The sequence below is a fragment of the Pezoporus wallicus genome, unplaced genomic scaffold (assembly GCF_028554395.1).
Source record: "Pezoporus wallicus isolate ANWC-B61680 ecotype Strahan unplaced genomic scaffold, APGP_CSIRO_Pwel_v1 contig_5485, whole genome shotgun sequence".
Taxonomy (NCBI): Eukaryota; Metazoa; Chordata; class Aves; order Psittaciformes; family Psittacidae; genus Pezoporus; species Pezoporus wallicus.
Genome location: NW_026641550.1, coordinates 3,379,740 through 3,392,089, shown reverse-complemented (window position 1 = coordinate 3,392,089; position 12,350 = coordinate 3,379,740).

The window sequence follows — 12,350 nt, the reverse complement described above, 5'->3', positions numbered from 1 at the left end:
ATTTTAAGGTGTGTGTCTCTGTGTGCTTGAAGGAGCTATCATAGATACTGGCGACGGCTGAGCTTTGAAATGTTCTTTGCGGCCAGCACAAAGTGCATGGGGAGAGAGTCATTACGTACACTTATAGATAATACTTGCTTCATATGTTAGTCTTCTAATAATGAGCCCTTCTCTTTGAGCAGGGGAAGCTAAAGGACTTCCTCATGGTCCACAAAAAGATCTGAGCAACACTTTCATGCTGCTAGGTTTGGTCAGTCAGTCAAATTTAGGTTTCATTTATTCTGTGGCTACCAGAGGTGTCCAAACTCATGTGATTTGTACTCCCCAGAGGCTTCCATGGGCATCTTTCTTTTTCTTTCCAGTTTTAGTGGCTTAAATTAAAAAGCATGAGGCTGTGTGTTTTGAAGATAGGACTTTCCAGTTATGAAGTTCAGTGGTTCTTTTTCTCCATTAGTAGTTTAATGTGCAGTACATTCCTCAGCAAGGTAATTAAATACAGCAGTTGGTTTAGATAAATACAATCAGATAAGTTTGTAATAGGAAGAGATTTGTGTTTGTAGATGCTATATCAGCTCCAGGTGTAAACTGAACCACCAGAAGACTGTGAAAGCAAAGCTCTAAGCGTTGTCCAGTTGGTTATTCTGGACACATTTCCAGCATGTGTGGAGAACATTATACTGTACATATATCATGATTATACAAAAACTGATTGCAAGTTCCTGAGCCAGTTATTCACATAAAACTCCAACTGATAGGTTGTCAGACTAGTGACCTCAGCTGTAACCCTCACAGCACTGTGTGTGCATGTGTAGCATGGCATCATTCTGATATACCACGGTGGTATCTTTTGAGGGTGTTTCTTCATATGTGCTACAGAACTTCCCCGTTTGAGCTGGTGACTATTGACTGCCTTGGCTGTGAAGTCTTAACTGAAACTAGGTGTTAATCACCCTTCCCTCCTCCCATTTTATTTTTACATGAAGGTTCTTAATGTCTTTTATTTTAATTCTTAAGGATTTAATTTGGACAAGGATCTTGCTCTCTGGATGGTTAAGACTTGAAATTTTCCCAACTTCAATCAACTCCAGTGTGTTTTATTCACAGTGCCACAAAAAGCAAAGGTGCACTTAACATTCTTACGTATAACAAAAGGTTACTGCTGACAAAATGTCTTTTCTTTTATCTTCCTTGGGATTTTCAGAATGTTTTGCAGAAGTGAGCTTTTATTTGACTTTTGGAGTGCTGAGGAATCTCTGATACTGTTCACGGGTTAAATCTCTGGATGCCACAGATCTGTTAGGCCTCAGTGTCTTTAGTTCACACTGCATGGTTCAGTGTTACAGATGTGTACTTTAAAACTTTGTGATTTCAGACTGGAATGTCTGTGTATGTTGATTTTCTGTCAGGGTTATACAAGCGGATGCTACATGTGCAGGCATATGCACATGTGCACGCAAATGCACATGTGTAAACTGGTATTTATAATAATGCTGAATAAAAATTAATTATGAATATAAGGATAAGAAATAAATGGCATAAGAACACATTTTCACAGCAGTATACTTGCACGAGTGATATGAAAATATGGAGTTTTCTTGTAGTTTGTCTTAGCTACTGTGTTAGATCTTTTATTGCTTTTTACTTAATAAGGCTTAAGGCTTGGTCTTACCTTTTGGTTGTTAAACTGCAGTTGCCATCCTGCTGTAGTCTGTATTTCCAAGATGGGCAGGAGTTACTGTGTGTGCCTCAGGTAGTTACAGAAGGCATGATGTGAAGGGTGTGCTGGAAGGTTGCCTGCAGGGTTCTGCAGTATTACAGGGACATCACCCACTGCCACTGCCCAGCACCTGCTTTTGGAGCTGATTTGGTAAAATAAATAAATAAAAGCCACTGAAAAGTAGAGGGCAAAAAAGAACAAGAAAATACATTTCTGAGGGTGGATTTGTCTTCTGTTGACACAATTTGGCTTCCTTTTTGTAGCATGAAAGTTCAATAACTTTATTTCTCAAGGCTATGTTTTAAAAGTACATTCCAATTGTGTTTCTGCTCAAGAAAGTTTTCAGTAAGGAGGCACTCTTACAGAAATTTTGGATTTCTTCCAGTAACTGAAGAGCTTATGGTGCCTAACTGGGATTTATTGTAACCGAACAGGAAAAATCCTGAAATACAGGACTGTGGAGTTGTATAAAACCATTGTTTCCTGTCGTTTTACAGTTGCTTGACCTTGAATTAGAGCAATGTCTTTGAGTGTCTGCAAGACACAATGCAGTATGAACTAATTGTTTTAAACACCTATTATAGCCTTGGGTTTTGTTTTTCTTTTTAATCAGTGCATTACGTAAAGTTACTAAATTTTCCTGTCCTGTTTTCTGTATTTCAGGCTTGAGTCACAGAGCAATGTGAGGATTTACACTTTTGAAGTAGGAATGTGAATGGGATTGAAGGATTTATATGGAGGATTCTGTTCCTTCCTGCTCCAGGAAAGACAGGTGAGTGAATTGTGAGATAATTTGTAATTAGCTCAGTCCTTAATTCTGGAGGTCTTTAGTCAAAACAGGAAGATACAATTCAGATAGCTGTATGTAAAAATAAAAGAATACACTTCTTAATTACTAACATCAGTCTTCAGAATTTTCCATTTGTGTTCAGTAATAAGAAGGTTTCCATAAAACGTGGTGTGAGTTTTCTATAAGTTCCCTAACCCTCCCATCCCTTTTTGATGTAGAACTTTTTATATTTGGAAGCTTTTGCCCAATGCCAAAGAAATCTCAACTGACAAAACTGACAGCCTTTTTTGAAGCGGTTCTGAAGGAGGCTGCAACCAGAGAAAAGCTCAAGGTGGAGCTTTATTAGATCCCTGTATGTAGTTGTTAGTGAAAGAGACAAGTTAGCATCAGCACCAGATATGTCTATACCACATCTGGACTACTTGTGAAACATTAGAGCGGAGGTGATGTGTGAATTAATTCCAGTGGCTGCAAACCCAGGTTTGGCATCTTGCTGCTGCCTTCTCTCACTACCTCCTTGCCCTCGGATCAGAAGAGAAAAACTAGGGGCTAAATGTAGTAGGCGGCAGATGGGAGTTCACTTCAGGATGACTTTGGCTCTGACTGTAGATAAGTGGGGCCATCATTAGGAAAGGGCACACATTATTGTTTCTTTGATTTATTTTTATGGAAATAAAATCTTGACATTCTTATCTCTTCCAACTTTGGGAGTACCCAGCATATACCACCTTTAGGTACACAAGGTGTTGGAACACTTTTGACAAGAGGTTCTCACTTTTGCATCTATTCAGGCCCATCAGGAATGTGCATGTGGTCCTGTGTAGTTATCAATGCTGAGCAGTGTATAAAAGGATGAGCTTTTGATTTCAGGTGTTGCTAACCAGACAGTTCTTGCACCAAGCTGTGACACAGCAAGAAATAGTTAAAATCTAATAAAAATGAGCTCTAACACTGGCAGAGTAGCAGCAGTATCTTTGTAGTGAGTCAAACCTTCTTGTAGGTGAGATTAATTTTGTCTGTTTAAGCTGTGTGCAGTGCCATAAATGGAGGCTGCACCATCCAGGGCAGTTCAGAATGACCTTCTCAGTTTTCCCATTGTGCACATTTGGGCAGGGAGTGCCAAAAAATAAAAAAACAACAGGTGGATGTGGACAGGACTCTGTCAGCTTCAGAGGGCCAGAACCGAGATGTTGCCATGCTGCCCACACCCTGCAGCCCAAGAGCAATGCCTCGGGTGGTGTAAGAAGAAAAGACAACATAATGGTGTCGAGGTCTCAGGACTAAGTCTGAGGTTTTGACTGAAGCAGAGACTGGAGGAGGTGCAAGTGGGTGCTGGAGGGGAATAGGAGGTATATGGTAAGGTGAAGCAGGCTGCAGTGAGGTAGGGGAGTGTCCCAACACTTAGAAGGGTAGGCAGCAGAGCAAAGTTGGTGTCAGTGATGTGTCAAAGCATCTGGAGCTCAATGGATGAAGGAGGGAAGCAAATGGAAGTAGTAACTTGTGTGGCTTGTCCAGAACAAAGAGCAGGATAAAAAGATGTGGTAGGGTAGAGTGTGAAGTGGGTGTGAATATTTTTATTGAACCATGTACACCAAACATATTTTTTTTTCCTCCAGAGATGTTTCTTGGTGGGCTGTACTTGAGAGCAGGTATGAAAGAATCTGTACTGCATTTGGTGAGAGAGAAAAGATGAAGACAAAGTTGGGGAACCGGAAAAAAGACCTTTCTTAATAATGGGATAAGAACAAAGGGTTGAAAACTGTGCAGGAAATAATGAGAAAACAAGTGTTTTGAGGGGGAATTTTGGAAGGTAATTGGAAAGCAGGGATCTGCATCAGGAAAGATGGAGTGGTAAGATTTGATTTCCAGGTTTCTAATTTTTGTTCAATGGTATTATGGGAATGGCAGCTCCTATCAGAGGGAGGGAAAAATCAACTTTCTTCTGAAAGGACAGGAAAAGGCTCACTAGATTTGCTTGCATAGACAAAGAATGCTTTAATGTAAGTGTAAGAAAGTGATAGAAACATTTTGATCGTACTTTCTGTATTTTGTTTTTTGAAGAGAGGGCAGCCTATGTTCACACAACTTAATAACTGTGAGCTTACAAGCCTGCATCTGTCTTGTGGTACTTTCTGAAAATGTGCTCTATGTTATCCTATCTTTCATATACTGGCTTGCTTTGAAAAAATAATGTCTTAAAACTTTATTTTGAAGTCAGTCATGAGGAAGTCTAGTTATATGCTGGTCTGCATATTCACTGCTGAGGGTAAGATTAAAATGGTTGTGAATACTTTAAAGATTTGAGCTTTGCACAAATAGAGTTTGTCCTGTAGTTGGTAGATGGGCTGTCACTCGGTGAGATGTGGCTCCTGCCTGAAACAAGAGCATGTCTGAAGCTGCCTCAATAGATCATAAATTGGCATAGTGTCTCAAAACAGTGATTAGCTTGGCAAGGTATAGAGTACTGTGCTTGTGGCTGTTGTATTCGGTTTTACCTTGTGCCTGCTTTTCCTATGGCTACAATTGTGCTTATGAAGTGCTTGTCGTTTTATCAGGAGGAGTCTGGAGGTGCCAAATATATGCCAGAAAAGTACTTGTAGCTTGATCTGTCTTCATGCAGTCTCTGTGTGGTATCATATGGATCTGGGTGTCTCCTGTTTTAGCAATTGCTTAAATATGTTGATAAAGTTTGCTTTCAGAAGGGCACTGTGTTCTCCTGGACATCTTGATGTTGTCTTCAGCCTTGGTCTAAGTCAGTCTAAGGGCTTTGTGAACTTGTAGTGGTAAGAGGTAGGTGCTGATGACTGTACTGTAGCATGGGCAGACATGTGATTTCCAGTACTATGACACAGTGGAGGGTAGAGCTTGTCCAGGTGTAGCGATCCTGACCTTTTGAGGAACATTGTACTTGCTGTCCCCTCTGTATGGCAGAGCTGGTGCATGTGAGACTGACAACAAAGCAATGTGACTGCGTGTTTACAGCTTTCCACCACTGAAAGCAAGTATTCAAAACCTTTCTTCATGCCTAGGAGCGTTTCCATTCCTAGCTGTGCTAGCTAAGGAGCTTGTCGTCCATATGGCCATGTTGCTCTGTGCCTGTTTCTAACCCTGCACATTGATTAATTTTCTTTTCTTTTCTTTTTTTTTTCCTTTCCTCAAACCCTTTCAAAATATAGGTATAGAAAGCATTCCGTTGTATCTATAAGGATGCTGACCTAGCGTCAAATGGAAGAGTATGATGAAGTGATAAATGTTTCAAGCCCCTGGCCTTTTATCTCTGGTCTTTTTTTTTCCTTAATGCTTCTCAAAGTTAAGTGATTGAAAAGCTTTCCAGATCTGATAACTGTAAAGATTTCAAGTGAAACTTTTGGCTTCTATCCTGGCATGAGATCATACAAAGTGATATTAGCTGAATTTGTACCAGAATTTGGAAAGAAAATGAAAACATGTTACTTTAAGTCTCTCTCAGCTATTTTTCACCACTGCTGGGCAAATGTTTTCCCATTGGTTAATGTCTGTGTACCATTTTTAAGGTTTCCAAAAACATATGTGTGTATATATACATTTTCTCCACAAATAATGTATTTAATTTATACTCATTTGATCTTTTATCCTTGCTAGCAGGACTCCTTAGATTTTTTTGTTTGGTGTTTTTTTGTGTTTTTTTTTTTTATAGAAGTTTTAAAATCTAGTGTTGCTGAGAAAACTCATTATAAGAGAAAGCATGTACTGAAGCCCTGTTTCTATTCCAGAATTATCTTAAACCAAAGTAGTGCTGGGGTATCTCATTTTTAATCTGTCTTTTTGGCTGGTTGCTGTGATAGGCCTTGGTGAAAGCAATGGTCTTGTACATGTGTGTGTACCTAGGAATGGTAATGATGTGTCAACTGCATGGGTTTTGTGAGTTTCCTGTACAGAAGCAAAATAAGAGAAATAATGCCTTAAGTCAGGCCTTTACATTACCAAACAGGGCTGAACTTCAAGGTTGCAAAACCAAGCAATCAGAGCCTAGAAAATTCTACAATTAAAGCTACTCATTCATTCTCTTGTAAATATTCATTTTGATTGCCTTTAATTAGAAGATTGCATACTTCCCCCTCTCCCCCCACAAGGCCTGCATATCATTCAGTGCACAGCATGGCTAATACTTAATGAGTGGGTAGGTTGTTGATGTTTTGTTTATCACCCTTTCTTGTATGGCCTTATTTACTGCGTGGTTGGCAGATGGTGTGCTGAATACAGAACTAATCATTTCCTCATGGAGTTTTTAATGGTGTTAACACCATCAAGAGTTACTTTACTGCGTATTTTTCAGGGAATTTTAATCAGGAGTACCAAATAAGACATACATATTTTTATATATGTATTTAACCAAACTGTGAGCTTTGACTGTTAATGAGGGGAGATGGTTAAAGCACAATCACATTGATGGAAATCTTTACTGGAGGAACTAAAAGGTGGTACTGACTCTATCCCCCAGTACTCCTTCTGTAGCAGCAGAAAACAGTGGGTCAAAGCTCATGCTGGGGCACGAGATATCTCCAAAACTGAAGGAATTTGGTGGAGATGTTATAAACAGCTGTAGCTTCCCTCTACCTCACCAATGTTTGTATCTTCCTGTTGTTGATTGTATGTAGGAACATAGACTTGCCATACTGACTGTCATCTTCTGTAATCAAAGGTAACCATGCAGTAGATATTTTGTCCAGCAAGCTTAGAGTACTCATTCAGCAACCTGCTCTCCAGCATTCAGGGCATATTTCAGACCTGATAGAAATGAACAAAGCTTCAAAACTTACAATAAGCTACAGGAAGAGAATACCCTTCATCTGGTTTCTGTCTTTGAGACTGTAAGCTCTTCAGGCTGGAGGCTCTGCCTTTCCATATGTCGATAAAACATTTCAAGCAGTACATTAGTATAAACACCAGTGGATGAGGTCATCATATATCAAACAACATAATTAAATCAGTGCTTTATTCACTGTCTGTGTGTCATTATGTCTGCCTCCTAGGTCACACTGCAGCCTTGAAGATCATGTAAGAACTCGAATGTTGTAACAGCCCTCACAGAAACATTTGCTTTGAAGTTGGTGCTATTTATTTAGAAACCAATCTTCAGAAAAATGTACTTTTGTAAAATGTGGTTCTATTTTGAAAAGCCATGTAAAAGGGAAATGCTTATTATTGATTTTTGTCATAAATTGCCATGCATGACTGTCAGCCCTCTGCTGCTGATCACATGATTGCGATGACATTTCTTGGTTGATTAGAGGTCTGAAAACAATTGAGTGGGTTATTGGAAAAGACCCTGTTTCTCAGAGAGGAATGCAAGCTTGAAGTGATACCTGTTAAGTAACCAGACTTTGGATATTTTTATGAAAGTCTGCAGGTTTTAGAATTTAAGTGATGCTTATTTTGCCTGCTACTTTAAAGTGCACTCACTTTAAAACAATATAGGAACATATTTTGAGCAAGATCCTCCTTCCCCCTTTCACAACTCTGGCACCCACACTTTAACTCTTACGTTATGTCAGCACCTATGTATGTTTTACAGCAATAGATACTTATGTGCATTTTATAAGGAAGTAGGCTACCAATTTTGTCTAAGCAATAAGGTACTTTGAAGTCTGAAGTCATAAACCTAGATATGCACGTAAGCCTCGTGCCTCACCAGGTACGATGCCTTGGGCATGTGTTATTGCTTACCTATGCCATAATTACTGTACACATGTAGCTACAGGAATATACCCATTTAGTTTTCCTACTGTAAACTTTCAGGTGACTTGCTAATCTAGGCCAGTACTCAGAAAGAAGGGCTGGTCTGAGATCTTAATAATTACAAAGCTGGCACACAAACTTCAATATTAAGACTCTCCCAGATTCACCTGAAATCAGGTTACATTCATTTTCTTTTTTTTTTTTTTTTTTTGTAATACGAGCCCAACAGCATGCGAAGTTGTGATGATGTCGCTTGACCTGCTGTCTCCCAGTCTTGACAGCTAGGAAAAAAGTGGGAAAGATATTTAGGGTTCATAATCTCCTGGCTTTGCCATAAATGAAGGAATTCTTGTTCCTTTTAGTTTTTTTCCTCTGGGTGTTTCCTTAATTAGTTCATATTAATAGATTTACTGGAGTAATACTCATTCTTCCTTCCTAATATTTATCTGTCTAAATGCTTATCCTCATACCCATAATGAAGGCACAAAACAGTGAGTTAATGACATACGTTGTGGGCTGCTATTTGCTAAATTTGAGCCTGAAAGCAGGAGGGTGAAGAGAGATCAAAGGCAGCTCTTTAGTGTTCTGCAGGATAGGTGGCCTCCAGAAATCAAACATAAAAGCAAAGTTGCGCATCTTACCCATATAGCCACACTGCAGGTGGAGGTCATCTGTCAGCTGAGGCTGCCTCTTGGACTAGCCTTCCTTCCAACGCAGTTCCACAAACCCACTGCTGCCAAGATGGGATGTGGCAGATGAGGATGAAGGAGGACTTGCTGGGTCCTGCTGGATGTTAGAGTCAGTAGTTCCTGCTAGGTAGCTCCCCTGCTGCTGGGAAAAGCAGGCCTCCTGGCAAGGTAGGAAAGCTGTGGGAGGGTAGGGAAGGCTATTTGCCCCCAGGCTAGAGCTGGAAATCACCTGGCTCCTGCTCAGCTAGTGAAACAACAGCAAGGAGAAAAGTCTGTTATCCTGCCTGAAGAGGGGTGCCTTCATGGGGTGCTAGAGAGGACTCAGTTCTCCCTTGCTCAGCCTGCTCTTCAGAACTCTGCCGTTCTGAGGCATTTCTTTTTTTCCTCTTCAGTAACAGAATCTGAGCAGGGGTTAAAAAAAAGATCACTGGCTGACAACAGAAGTATAGGATGCTCGATACGAACATTTCCAGTGCCTTCAGGAAACCACTTTAATTTTATTATGTTGTTTTAGTGGCTTGATTGTTGAGTGGGTAGGCCCTTGGTAAAATTCCTGATAAAAAGAATAGATACTATGTCGGTTTTACACCATTTTTTTTTTTTATGTCTCTGTTCACATTCCATTATTTTGCTGTGATTTTTTTTCTAAAATTGCCAAAGTAAAACAAAAGTGGTAAACCCTAATTTAGAGGTGCTAGCAAGAGCTGGCTCACCCTGATAAGGGTCAGCCAGGCTTCACTGGTTCTTTATTATAATCCACTACCCACTGCAGTTTATCCTCACTGAATATTATGCTTCTGTTATACTTGCTATCATCTCTGTGTGGATGATAGCTTAATACTTGCAAATGACCTAAATACAGTGAACAGCAAGCCAGCAAAACTCAAAAAACATACCCCTACGAGAAGACAAGGGCAATACTGGCGAACTTGTTTTTCTTAGGACAAGTGTGAACGAGTACTGGATGCAAAGAAAATTTGTCTTCTTTTCCCTCCCCTTGCTACAGGGTTGTAATTCTCATTTCTGTTCACAGTCATCTAAGCAAGCTCAGGTGTGTTGAGCAGCCGGGTCTATTTACTTGTGCATAGGGTACTATGCCTACAGTACAAAGTGATGCACAGCTTTCAACCAGGAGCCAGCTCAGAACACAGGCAGAGCAAGCTCAGGTCTGTCTGTACCTGCCTGCATAGAGAGATCCTTAGAAGAAAGAAGAGACACCCATTTTCTCCTTATTACTGCATTACACCAGAGGCTAATGCTCTAATTAAAACTTGCAGTTAGCAGCGGTTTGTTATAACTGCTGTAAATTTTAGTCATGTTGAGACTTCCTGGTGATGGGAGGAGAGGCACAGAGAAGCCAGTTAGCACAAACAAGGGCTCTCATGTAGTTGGCTATAGCAGCCTTGTCCCATCTTCCATACGTCTCATTGTGGCATCACCTATGACACTTTGTACCAGGAAAATTGCTAAATAGCTTAAGAGAAAATGTGAGTAATGCTGTATAGTGGAGAAGCTAACATCTGTCTTGCTTTGCAAGAGGTCCTAGTCATGTCTTGCTGGGCAGGAAAGGAGAGCTGCTGGTCAAGGCTCAAAACAACCTTGGTGTTACCTTTACCTTGGTTCATTGCTTCCACTGGTCTGACACAGTGGGGGAAAAACTGGGAACTCTGTTAATAATGATGGTAAGATTAAGAAATATGCATTTTAATAAAGGCTTTTGAGAATGGTTTTGCAGATCTTAAAAGTAGAGAAACATAAACTTGGAAAATGAGTGGTTTTCTCAATGGGTCTCACTTTTCACCTCCTCAGTCACTGTATTCATTTACGTTGGCTATTCTGACAGCTGCTCAAGTGTTGTGCCAGGTTACTGTCTTCTGCTTGCTTTTATGAGCTGGATGGCTGAAAATGTCTTCCTTCCAAATATTCATTTGCTATCCTACTCTGTGCTTTTTCCAGTACTAGACCAAGGAAGAATGCCCAATTCATTTCCTTTCTGGGACAGGAGGACTTGATCATATGGGAGCTATCAAAAGAGGTGTAGTCTGGCATGTAACTACCTTTTCCCTTCAACACGTGTGGTTTTCTCTTGGGCAGCCTTGGCAGAAAGCTGTGAATCTGGATGTGCTCTCTCCGTTGAACACTGTTTAGCAGTCTGGAGGAGCAGAATGGCATTGAGTTGATGGGGTTGTATTCACGTGGAGCCTCTGCTTCCTGTCACAATGTATTTGCCCTGACATAAGCAGCTGGCATAACATCACTGTGGGTGTTGCCAGCATTTTCTTCTTTTAATATTAAATTTTGGGAGAAAAGTAATAAATGTTTTCTTTATAAAAAGAAAGAGAAAACCTCAAAGGATCTCAGCTGGCTCTATGTGCCCTATAGGTATGTCTGGTTGGTTTTTGATGAGCAAGCTGCTGTCCTCCTCCTGTTTACCTCTCTCAAAGGAAGTGTCTGTTGACATAGTCTGTGTTTCAATCATCTTTATTACACAGTGCTCTGGAAAGCCTTTGGGGCAAGTTGAGCCAGCCTCTAAAAGCAGCTTCTTGGTCACAAAGAGAGATGAGCCTGACCAGACACCCATAGTTTGTGTTCTTTTATTGCAGAGATCTGTGCCCTGATAACCTCTGACCCTTCAGCAGCTGAGGTCAGCTTAATTTGGAGTAGTGCAGGAGGGGCGGCAGGCAGGTTTTTCACTGCTTGTTATACCTACCTTTGCACAGCAGCCAGTATGGGGGCTGCTGTGCTGCTGGTGCTGTTGGGAGCTGACCTCCGTGCCTAACTGGACAGAGGCTGGGGTTTTGCTTCAGTGGGAGTGCTGTCTGGGAGCTAACAGGCTTGAGAGGCAGCTCACAGGCATCCTTCTCCCTTCCCTTTCCTCAGTCCCATGTGTTTTCTGTGCATGCTCTCACCATGGGGTGCTGCTTAGTGTTTGTTGCCCTTAGTGTGGCTCAGACATTTACAAGACTTCATAAGTTATTACCCTTGCAAGGCTCGTTCTCTGAACAGTGTCCAAAGCATTGCACAGTTCAGGTTTGTGTCCGGATGGTTGGTCACTGATTTGTTAGAGAGCTGCTGTTGTTAATGACTGGTCATATCATCAAAGCTGCCTGTTAATGTTTGCATGAGGAGAGTTTTGCTTCAGGTTGAAGTTTGTGCATTACAGCTGAACCATTGTTGGTAAAAACAAACTGTGGATAATTTGCATGTCATTATGGTAGTGTCTTGTATTATTCTGTGTTCTTGTAAGCCTTTCAAATAGGTGAAGTTAGCTTTTGGTTTTCCTCTATGATGAGCTCTGGATAGATGCTCATAAAAATGATGCTATACAGAGAGCATCCATCTTCTTGATAAAAGGTGGGGCCCTAACTGGTCGTGATGTGCCCTCGAGGTCTCTTTCTCCAGATCTGCACAGCTGCCTGCCATCACCGAGGGGCTA